The 11,578-nt window shown below is 38.7% G+C and overlaps 1 protein-coding gene across 13 annotated transcripts in view; it reads left to right on the top strand.

The window, feature by feature from the left end:
- Positions 1–2,559: 2,559 nt before the first annotated feature.
- The window catches only part of FER (FER tyrosine kinase), a 258,919-nt gene continuing 249,900 nt past the window's right edge, over positions 2,560–11,578 (top strand). For 7 of the 13 annotated variants that reach the window (XR_008917907.1, XM_007486492.3, XM_056824723.1 and 4 more), the window contains exon 1: positions 2,561–2,658. The gene's annotated coding sequence lies outside the window, so the exon portion shown is untranslated. The other 6 variants (XM_056824726.1, XM_056824725.1, XM_056824719.1 and 3 more) reach the window with 3 other exon arrangements.

Genomic DNA, 11,578 nt, shown 5'->3' with positions numbered 1-11,578 from the left:
ATCATGATTTCAGATAAGGTTACAGTAAATATAGAAATGATAAAAAGAGATAAATAGGAAAATTATAGTAATCCTTTCCATTTCCAGCCCTCTTTCAATCAAAGGCTTTATTAACACAAAACACAACATATAAAATGGCCAAAATTGCTACAAAAAAATCAATTAGAAAAAGTAGAAAAGTAGAAAATTTATATCCTATTTTAGTTCATTACAAAAATAATTATAATTCAGTAATAAGCTGTCCAGGAAAGAGTGGCTAATTGAAAGTGAGCCTAGCTGTGTGACTGGGTAAATCACTTAACCCCTAATGCCTAGCCCTTCCTATTCTTCTGCCTTGGAACCAATACATAAATATCAACTCTAAGACAAAAGTTAAGGGATTTTAAAAATAAAGTCAGTCAATACACATTTATTAGGCACTTTCTGTGGGCTAGGTACTATGCTAAGAGCTCTGGATACGATAATCCTTGCCCTCCAAGAGCTTGCAGTCCAATGGGGAAAACAAGAAGAAAATAAATGTGTAGGAGAACTAGGGAAGAGTGGTGTTACAAAAACCTAGAGAGAAAAGACTATCAGGTGATTGTATCAAAGGCTGCAGAGAGATCAAAAAGAATGAGATTTGAGGAAAAGCCACTGGATTTGCCAATTAGGAAACCATTCGTAATTTTGGAAAGAGAAGATTTGGTAGAGTGGTAAGGTCAGAAAAAAAGACTGTAGAGAGTCAAAAGAAAGGAAAAAGAGGGAAAATCTAAATGCACCTATGGTAGATGACTTTTTCAAGGAGTTAAGCCACAAAAGGCTAAAGGGGATGGTAGTTGGCAGGATGGAAGGATTAACTGAAAATTTTTTTTTGAGGATGGGAGAGACAGGAGCATGTTTGTAGGCAGTAAGGAAGGAGGTAGTATAGGAAGGAAGACTATAGGTAAGTGAGAATGGAATGAAAGGGAGATAATCTGTTAGAATAAGTGGGCCGGAAAATGACTGCTTGTGCAAGTAGAAGGATTTGCCTTTGCAAGAGCTATCTTTACAATATGCAAAGGACTGAAAGACAAGATAGTGGTAAAAGGCATTTGAATGAAGAGATAAGAAGGAGAGGAAAGAGCAAATTGCTCTCAGCAAATTGCCATAATTTTTTTTTTTTAAATAAGAAGCAAGATTCTCAGGGGAGAGCTGGGAAAAGGGAAGTGGGAGTCATAGGAAGTTTGAGGGGGGATAAAAAGATTTGGAAGGGCTACTATTGAGAGTAGGTAGGGAATAAGTTGATTTGGCAGTTACAACTGTGGCCTAGCAATAGTGAGAGTTCAATTGAAATTATATAAAATTAAATTTTATATAAAATTATATAACCATTCATAATTGTTATTTTTTCCCCACCTTCAGTCAGTGGCACTGAATGAAGTGAAAGGAGACTCTTTTTGAAAGATTTGCTAGAACTAATAACTTAATGTTGATCAACTTACTACATAAATATTTTTAAAATTAGGACTCTTCTAGGAGCCTAGAATTGTCTTAGGATAGATCATGTTATTATGACTTTGTCTCACATAATACCTTATATTTTGCTTTGTTGAATTGTTTTAACTGATTTCTGCCATCCACCTTACTTCTCCCTCAGGTCAAATGCTGCTGCCTATACAGTTTAGGTGACCTAGCTTAGATCCTTTCACCTGTGAGAGTCCTTTTGGGATCAGAAACAACTTGTTCTCAAATTTAGTATTCTCTCTTCAACAGCATCAGAGACAAGGTATATCAGAAAGAGAGACTTTGGAGGCAGAAGAACTTGGTTTGAATCCCTGCTCTGCCACTTACTTTCTATAAGAGTTAAATGTAAGTAACTTTTTTTTTTTCTGGGCCATATAGGTAAAACCAGAGGGCAGTTACAAGTCCTTTTAAATTACTTTCAGGTGTAAATCCTATGATTCAGTTATGGAATGGTAGGAGGTAGGGACTGATGGAAAAGATGAGATGTGAACAGTCTACCTGCCCGACCTCTCTTGCATTCATCCTAAGCCTAAACCCAAGGCTACTTTGGGAATCCTGCAGTTTCCTGTGGCCTCTTGGAAAGGGGCTTGGATTTGGAGATCTGGGTTCCAATCTTGTCTCTAAACCTGTGTGACTCAGAATAAATCATTTCCCCTCTCTGGGCCTTAGACTTCTCAAACATAAGATGAAATAACGGGTGGCCTCGCTGGCCGCCAGGGTTCCTTCCAAACTCAACTTGGCCCCCAGGAGCGCCCCCTGAGAGGGCTGGAGAGAAGCAAGCACCGAGGCCAAGGTCAGGTTCTCATTTCCCTGAGCCAAAGGGAGTGCCCGCCTGCCTCCTCACCTTCCAGGAGGGTCGCCCCACCTACGCCCTCCAGCCCTCCTTCTGGAAGTGCCCACCGAGACCCAGTACCCGCCCCTTCCCGGGCCTCCGCCAATGGGCCGCACCCGCCTCCAGGGAAGCGGAGGCGGAGGCCGGGGCTGGAGAGAGGAGAGGCTTCCCGCCTTCGCCAGCACCCATTGGCTCTGGGCTTTAGGGAGCCCAGAAACCGGAGTACCACAGGATTGGTCAAAGCGAGTCGGGGCGGCGATTTCCATTGGCTGCAGCGGTCCCCGTGACGCGGGGGGTGACTGACGGCTCCCGGGTCTAAGGAGCTCCTGCTTGTCAGGTTCTAGGTAGGTGCATTTCCGCGCGCCCGCCGTCGCCCCGGGCAACGCTGGGGGAGAGGGGAGGGCGAACCCATAGCTGGGGCAACACCCCGCGCCCTCTTGGGGGCGCCCAGGGCTCGGTAGCTAAGGCGGTAGCCTTGGCGGGGGCTCCTCCTCTTCCTCCTGCTCTGCGACTGCTCCCACCCCCCAGCCTTGGGGCCGTTTGCCCTTCCTACCTCGGGCTCCCGGAGGGGCTTCTTGGATGGGGGTTGGGGTACGCGTTTAGACGCCCTTGTGCCTCGGGGCCTGCGACTCCCTCTCTGATGTATAGGAGATAAAAAGGGAGGGGAGGTGGCTGAGAATGGCCCCGCCTCCGCCCCGCCCTGCCCTGGCTGCGGGGTCAAGGGGTCACTAAGTGTCTGGAACCTTGGGGTATGTGGTCTACACCTGATCAGTAGTCCCCATACTTCCTATCCTCCCTTTCGTGGATACCCCTCCCCCCCCCGGGCCCCGGCAGCGCTCTTCGAGTGTGGGGACTATGGGAGGAGGCCACCCCGAGGCCTGGGGGATTGGAATGGCTGCCCTTCCCCCTATTGCTTAGTTCCCTTAGAGTATGAAAAGGTCTGGGACCTGTTAAAGATCTCCCAAAGGGTCAACTCCTGACTGTTCGGTACTTTCTCCTGGATTTAAGCCTGTTTCCCCTGGGATTGAAGTGATTTTGGTCTGAGAGGTGTTAGTGAAGGTGAGAGACTTTACTTAAAACCGGTAGGACTCCATGAATACTGCAGTTTTATTTGTTCCTTGGGGTACAAAAAGTGGATCTTGAAGTATGTACTACCATTCAGAAATCCTGATTTGTTTGGCATCCTAAATTGGCAGATTTTTTTTTTCATTTTTCATTCAGTATCGTGAAAAATTGCTCTTCCCTTGTAATGTTCAGAGAAGAACAAATTCAATAGTTGACATACATTTTGAACTGTCACTACTACAATTAAAGTTTGTTCTTTAAAGGGCTTTAAAAAATGTAACCTGTTTTTGGCCAGTCTCTTGCGTCGTGGGCGTGGCCAAAGACTAGTTAAAGAAATATAGGTCAGTTTCACAGCAAGAGAGATATCTAGATCCAGCAGCTGCTCTAATGTAAAAACTTTATTCAAATCCACTTTAGACACTGGTAGCTGACCAGTTCTGCAAACTTTAAATAACCACGTAAATGTCAGGTTATTATTATTATACCAGATAGAAACACTGGACTGACAGGGAAGGAGGTTGAGAAAGATAAATTCCAATTAACTTTTCCACAGATAGCTATTTTGGACAGCTGTGTTATTTGGAATGAGTCATTCTTTAATAAAGAGGTAAGCATTGTTGTGAAGACCTTTTTGGGTCCCCAGAATGAGTGAGTATTTTGGCACATTAAAGAGTACTTTGATGTTGCCTAATATCTTTGCTGTGAATACTCCTATTTGTGTAAATTTCATCTTGATATTATTCCCTGTAATTCTTAGCCATGTTTTTTCCGTAAAGATGTTTTTTTTTCCATAAGAAGATGTGCTGAAAGCCATACTATAGTTATTTTCAGAGATACAGCACTTGGGATTTTGTTATCCTTTTTTTTTTACATGACTATCCCACTGCTTTTTCTGTTCAACATGTCCTTCATGATGTCTTTTTGCCACTTGTAGTGTTGTTGATTATACCTGTAATACAGTACAGCTTAACTAGGTTATCAGTCTTTCCAGTGCTCTTTAGCCACAAAAAGAATTTGTTTTGTGATTCTTTTGATTCATGTTGTATCATTTTGATAACAATGGTATGAAAGACTTATGTGTCAGTGAACAGTTTAAGATACTTGAAACATGAAGTTTTCCACATGTTATTCAACCCTCTCTTCTCTTCAATTCTGAGACTGGTGTATTGTCCAGTTTATGTAATCTATTTAAGAAAAGTTCATTGTTGGACTAATTTGACAACCTAACTATCCAGAGCTTATTATAATCTGGATAACATGTAATTTTCCTTCAGCTGAGATCTTGTAGGGTTCTGGGGCCTGATACATGTAGTAGCACCCTTTAAAATTGCCAAGATGGATTCTGTTATGTCAGTGCGTCCAGGGATTTGCTCTTTAAAGACCCAATTTGTGAAGAGCTGAACTACAGTTTACAACGTAGGGGTCTTGAGAAATACCCAGATTTATTGGAATTTAGTTACTCTGAGATAAATACTCAAGTGGTAGACTTATGTTCTTTTTGTTTTAGGCAAACTTTGCAAACTTTAACATGTTATGTAAACATCAGCTTGATAGCAACTTATCAGATTTGCCACAGAGGATCAGTGGAGCTTCATTTATGTTCACTTCTGACCTTACATTTGTTATGTGTCCAGCCTGCCTTCCTTTCATATAATTCCTTGATGATATACTTTATTTTTGTTCTTCTTTGAAATTCTGTTAGTTGTTGCAGCATGCTCGCACTAATCATGTGATCTTCACTGACCTCTATGTAATATTCATTTTAATTCTTTAGAGCCAGTAGTGTACCCTGTCTTGCTGCCAAATAACCAACTGGTAAAATGTTAAGCTTTAAAAAGATAGGCCTTTGCTTTTATGGGAAGCTTGGTAAAGGAATTTTGCAATTTCTAAAAAAGCAATCTAACCTGTTCTCTTTTTCTTGTTCAAGTTTGTGCTCTGCTGTTCCAGACAACCATACCATTGGACAAGCTCTATAGAGTGCCATCTATATGCATATTGAAATCAGGGCAATAGATACTCTTCATCTACTTGCTCTTTCTAATGTAGATAGCTTGGTTATATTTCCTTGAGTGATTACAGATCTTTTCTAGGAGCATCTCAGTGTTTTGGGATCTGATGCAAACAATATAATATCATCTATAAACAGGAGCATCTGAAATTCCTTCTTATCTACAAGAAACCATTCTTCAACTTGGTCCCTGTGCTGAATCTCCTCTATCACAATTGACTTTTGGCCAGCATATATCTTTGTTTTAATTTCCTGCTCGATGCATATTGTCAGAAGGCTTATTTCTGTTTTTCTTTCAAGAAATCTTAATAATCATGATGAATGGATGGAAGATTCTTGATCTCAGACTTACCAGCTTCAATAAACATTGAGAGGATAACAAATCAGTTAATGTAAAAATTTTAGACAGTTCATAATAACATTTGGAAATTGCCCTTCTTGAACTTTCTTACCAAATCTTTATTCCAAGCAGGTTTTATTTTATTACTCCTAATGGTGGTTAACCTTAAATGCAGTATTTCAAGTTATTTCAAGTTCAGTTGGTACAACTCTTATAATACCACTATGACTATTAGATTCAACAATTGTAGCAGGAATAATTCAGATCTAGGAAGATCTGCAACTTAAGATAATAATTGATTTGGTCATTTACTTATTTATGGAAATCTTATTTTTATTAGCTCTTATCTACCAAAAAAGTGCTGCTATGATTATTTTGGTGTATGTGGAACCTACCTTTTCTTTTTGATTTTATAATAAACCTGCTAATTCTGAAAATATTACTTAAAAGATCAACTATTTTTAGCCAGGAAGTCAGTCATTCAGTACCTTGCCATAAGTTTTCTAATTCATTATTTTGGATACTCCACTAGGCCTTCTTTAACAGAAACTTTTTTTTCCCTAATGTTAGATATTCCTGAGTCATTTTTTATACCAAACATGGTTTCTCATTTTAATATATTTTAATAAGCCAGTATATTTTATATGTATATACATCTCTGTATACTCATATGCAAAAATAACAGAATACAATACAATATAATAGGTAGCTAGATGGTACAATGGATAGAGTGAAAGGCTTGGAGTCAGGAAGACTCATCTTCTGAATTCAAATCTGGCTTCAGATACTTACTAGCAGTGGACCCTGGGCAAGTCACTTAACCTTTTCTTCTCAGTTTCCTCATCTGTAAAATGATCTAGAGAAGGAAATAGCAATCCACTATCTTTGCCTAGAAAACTCCAAATGGGGTTGCAAAGAGTTGGACATGTCTGAAACAACTGACCAACAACAGTAGGTGTATTAAAGCTAAATTAAAACTCTGGTCCTTAATTTCCATAGAGCTTATTACTGTTTACTTGAGTAAAAGAAGGCAGACAGATATAGGGAAAAGCCTATTTCTGTACTAGCCACATTGGCTCTCTCCACATGGTTCTCTCCTCCATCTCCTTTTTGCTGCAGAGTACAAGGAAATAGAGATCACTTCCTGGAACCCCCTCTTTTATTCCTTCCCTTAACCCTGAATCCTTAATCTGATCCTTTCCAGGTCATGTGCCTAGTTCACTGTCTCTGTGACCCATGCTGGAGAGCAGGGAAGTAGGTCAGACCTAAATGTGTGATCCTGGGAAGGAAAGTCCCATAATTTTTAATACTATAAATGATAACATGCCCTGATATTTACAGGAACATATATACAGGACTAGAATATGCTTTGTATAATAGGAAAATTAATGTTCTAGCTTATGTATATGATTTTACCATAATCATTGATATCCCGGGCTCTTTGACTAAAATGCTGAACAATATGAAATTGCTCACTATGTTTTAATAAGGCCAAATGTGCAACCTTATTGACCAATGGCCAGACGAAGAGGATATTTCCTATACAAATCCCAATTCAAAGTAAGGGGACCTCACTAATGGCTAAGGAAAATACCTGTCTTACCTTGGAACACCCATGAGGTTCTAAACTGCAAATTCTGTGAAGTGTTTAATAATTAATATGACTATAGACTTAATTGACACTTAATTTGACTCCTTGGCAGAAAATAGACACCAGTAAATACTTTTTTTCTTACCCTGCTCTCATTCCATCTTAAGAATGGTGGAATCTCTGAGAGTGCTTTCAAACTCTTAGAACAATTTATATTTTTTCCATTAAAAAAATAATTGTCACACAAAACATACTTCTTCTCTATTGATATTGTTGTAAGAGCCCACTCATACATAACCAAAACCCCAAATAAAACCAAATACACTGATGTGAAAGACGACACCAACAGTTCTTTCTCCAGAGGTGGATAGCATTCCCCGTCATAATTTTTTCAGAATTGTCCCAGATCAGTGCATTGCTGAGAGTAACCAAATTTTCATAGATAATCATTGTTCAATATTGCTTTTATTGTGTACAATGTTCTCCCAGTTCTGTTTATTTCACTCTACGTCAGTTCATGTGGAGCTTTCCAGCTTTTTCTGAAATCATTTTGCTTATAATTTCTTATAGCACAGTAGTATTTCATTACTAACATGTACTACAATTTATGCATTCCTCAATTAATGGACATCCCGTCAACTTCCAATTCTTCACCACTACAAAAAGAGCAGCTATAAATATTTTTGTACAAGTAGGTCCCTTCCCCCTTTTTATTATCTCTTTGGGACACAGACCCAGTAGTGGCATTAATGAATCAAATGGTATGCAGAGTTTTATAATCTTTTGGATATGGTTCCAAATTGCCCTCCAGAATGGTTGGATCAGTTCACAACTCCACCAACAATGCATTGGTGTTCCAGTTTTGCCACATCCAATATTTACCACTTTTTACTGCAATATTGGCCAAATTGGACAGAACAATTTAAAAAAGATGTCAGGAAATGGTTATACCTTCCTCAAAGAACCAGGATTGAGTCCCTGTATCTCCCTTTTAAAATGGAGTTGGGTTGAACCTACTACCACTAGTTGTACCAGCCAACATCAGTCAGGTGGTTCATAGAGTGAAGTTTTTTGCATAACTTGATCTGGACCAACTACCTCACTGTCCTCTTAGTGATGTTATGACAAACAGAATTAAGTGTAACCCTTGACCAGAAGACCTAGCCATTTATTTTTTTTTTTAAATATATTTTATTTGATCATTTCCAAGCATTATTCGTTAAAGACATAGATCATTTTCTTTTCCTCCCCCCCACCCCCCATAGCCGACGCGTAAGTCCACTGGGCATTAGATGTTTTCTTGATTTGAACCCATTGCTTTGTTGATAGTATTTGCATTAGAGTGTTCATTTAAAGTCTATCCTCTGTCATGTCCCCTCAACCTCTGTATTCAGGCAGTTGCTTTTTCTCAGTGTTTCCACTCCCATAGTTTATCCTTTGCTTATGAATGGTGTTTTTTTTCTCCTGGATCCCTGAAAGTTGTTCAGGGACATTACACCTCCCCTAATGGAGAAGTCCATTACGTTCGATTATACCACAGTGTATTAGTCTCTGTGTACAATGTTCTCCTGGTTCTGCTCCTCTCGCTCTGCATCACTTCCTGGAGGTTGTTCCAGTCTCCATGGAACTTCTCCACTTTATTATTCCTTTGAGCACAATAGTATTCCATCACCAACATATACCACAGTTTGTTCAGCCATTCCCCAATTGATGGGCATCCCCTCGTTTTCCAGTTTTGGGCCACCACAAAGACCTAGCCATTTATTTAAATGACTTTATGGAAGGAGAATTTGGATACAAAGGTGCAGTAGCTTTTAACATCTGGTTCCAGTTATGAGTAGACTCCTGACAGTTGTCTGCTAAAATCTCTATTGAGTGGAGAATAAACAATGATGTTTTGGCTCCATGCCTGAGTGATAGTCTATTGACTGTAGAAGAAGTGTAGAGGAATTTGAAATGTGCACTAAAATATTATCTTAATCAGCTGTTAGTCAGCAAACCTGCAGGGTAAATTTTATCCCATCACCTCAATTTTATCCCATCACCTCAATGGTAATAGCCTCAAAAAATAAAAAAAGAATGAACATTTACCTGATTTATAACTACAGTCAGATTGGACTGTGTTCCATTGATTAGGGGCAGGAGATTTGACTGGAACTAAGCACTACCATCAATTAGGAGTATCAAATGAGATTCTTGCACATGTTTTCTGCCACAATAGCCCCCTACTAACTGTTATTTTATTTATTTATTTTTTAAAAACCCTTACCTTCTGCCTTGGAACCAATACTTTGTATTGGTTCCAAGGCAGAAGAGTGGTATGGGCTAGGCAATGGGGGTTAAGTGACTTGCCTAGGGTCACATAGCTGGGAAGTGTCTGAAGTCAAATTTGAACCCAGGATCTCCCATCTCTAGGCCTGGCTCTCAATACACTGACCTACCTAGCTGCCCCCTAATTGTTATTTTAAATAGACATGTTAAAACCAGCAGAGTGCCAGAAAAAGCTGAGACTTAGGTAAATTCAACAGTTCCAAGACTAGGAGAGGCCTTAAGACCATACTTGGTGATCTTGGATGTTAAGAACTACATTGCCACTATCGTTGATGTTAGGTTACCCTTGGAAAATAGATATTCTGCAATATCAGATCAGATAGTCAACATCTGATTTAGGAAGACAACTGAGTATACTACAGCATGCTGCTGAGTGGGGACACTCATAGTATGGAATCCAGGTTATTGTATTATCTAGTTAAAAATTAGTCTGAGTTATACAAAATTGATGAAGTTGTTGATGACCCAGGACTTCATTAGATGGAAGGAGGAACATTTTAGTTGAACATATAACTTGAAATAGTATTCAGAATGAGGTCTTGAGATGAATATAGTAAGAAACAATTGTCTACTAGTTTACATGCAGGATACTATTTTGTTCCTTTGTGTGATCTATTTTATTATAGAATTTTATATATGTAATGTTTACTTCTTTAGATTTTTATATTGCACTTTAAATATTACCAGGTATTTGATCAATTATCACCAAAAAACCATAATATGTGACTACTTGTCTCTTACTTTAAACAAATTATCTGGGGAAAAAATTAGCTGAATAAAAAAATATACATATATGTATATATCTTATCTTATTTCCCCAGTATACCTAATAATGTCTAACTTGTTAAGTTCTAATCTGAAAATTTCATAACTTTGATATTTTAGCATATATAATTTTTTTCTTAATCACTAAAGCAATTTCAGATTCTGTAGCACAAATTTACTTAATTTGGAGAATCCCTTTATTTGACTAAATAATTATTAGGTAAATTTGTTACACAGACTCATTCAGTTGGTTAAAATTACTTTCAAATAATTTGACATTTAGGATTTTCCATGCTTCTTGTGTTTTTGGCCAATGGAAAATAATAATTATCATTAACAGTAAGAGGTTGACTGTAGCTTTAAATATATTTTAATTCTTAAAGTATGACCAGAATTTTTTTTATCTGATTACAAACATTTTTTTCTTTCACTTCAGCTTTTCAGAGGTGCTTGAACTAAACTGTAGGTAAATTTTTTTAGGCCTTACCTTTCACCTTAAATCAATATTAAGTTTCACTTCCAAGGTAGAAGAGCAGCACTTGGGGTTAAATGACTTGTTTGGGTCACACAGCCAGGAAGTTTCTGAGACTAGTTTTGAACACAGGACTGTCCATCTCCAGGTTTGGCTCTTTATTTACTGAGCCACTTAGCTGCCCTTCTAGGTAAATTTCACAGACTGTAGAATGCTGATATCTGACCACAAGCACTTAAAAGTGGTATGGAAATAGCATACTACTATCACCCTTTCTTACCTCTTAAACTTTTTCTTTGACTCTTTGAATCATAGTATCACTTTTTTTAATATAACATCAGTTTTTAACTTTCCGTGTTATCCTAGTGTTGATTTTAAGGAGTAACATCTGAGAAATCATTAATATCTGTTCTGTTATCCTCACATAATTTTTTTAATGTAGGTGGACCTAAATCTCTTCAATGTGGGCACTTCCCCCAAGAATGCAGATCACAGCCCATCCTTACCTTCTAACTTATCATGGCCCCCCCCCAAGGTCTGCCTTTACAGGGCCACCCAGCATGTTAGAAACGTTCCTCTAGTTGTCTTGACGTTGTGTGGACACTAGTATACAGGCTGTCCACCATTTGTCTTTTATTTTTACCATGTGTCTAACCAATTCTCTCTAGTCATCCACCCTTCTGATAGTTTTC

The sequence above is a fragment of the Monodelphis domestica genome, chromosome 3, assembly GCF_027887165.1.
Source record: "Monodelphis domestica isolate mMonDom1 chromosome 3, mMonDom1.pri, whole genome shotgun sequence".
Lineage (NCBI taxonomy): Eukaryota > Metazoa > Chordata > Mammalia > Didelphimorphia > Didelphidae > Monodelphis > Monodelphis domestica.
The sequence above is the reverse complement of the archived record's forward strand: the minus strand, read 5'-3'. Positions and strand labels throughout refer to the sequence as shown.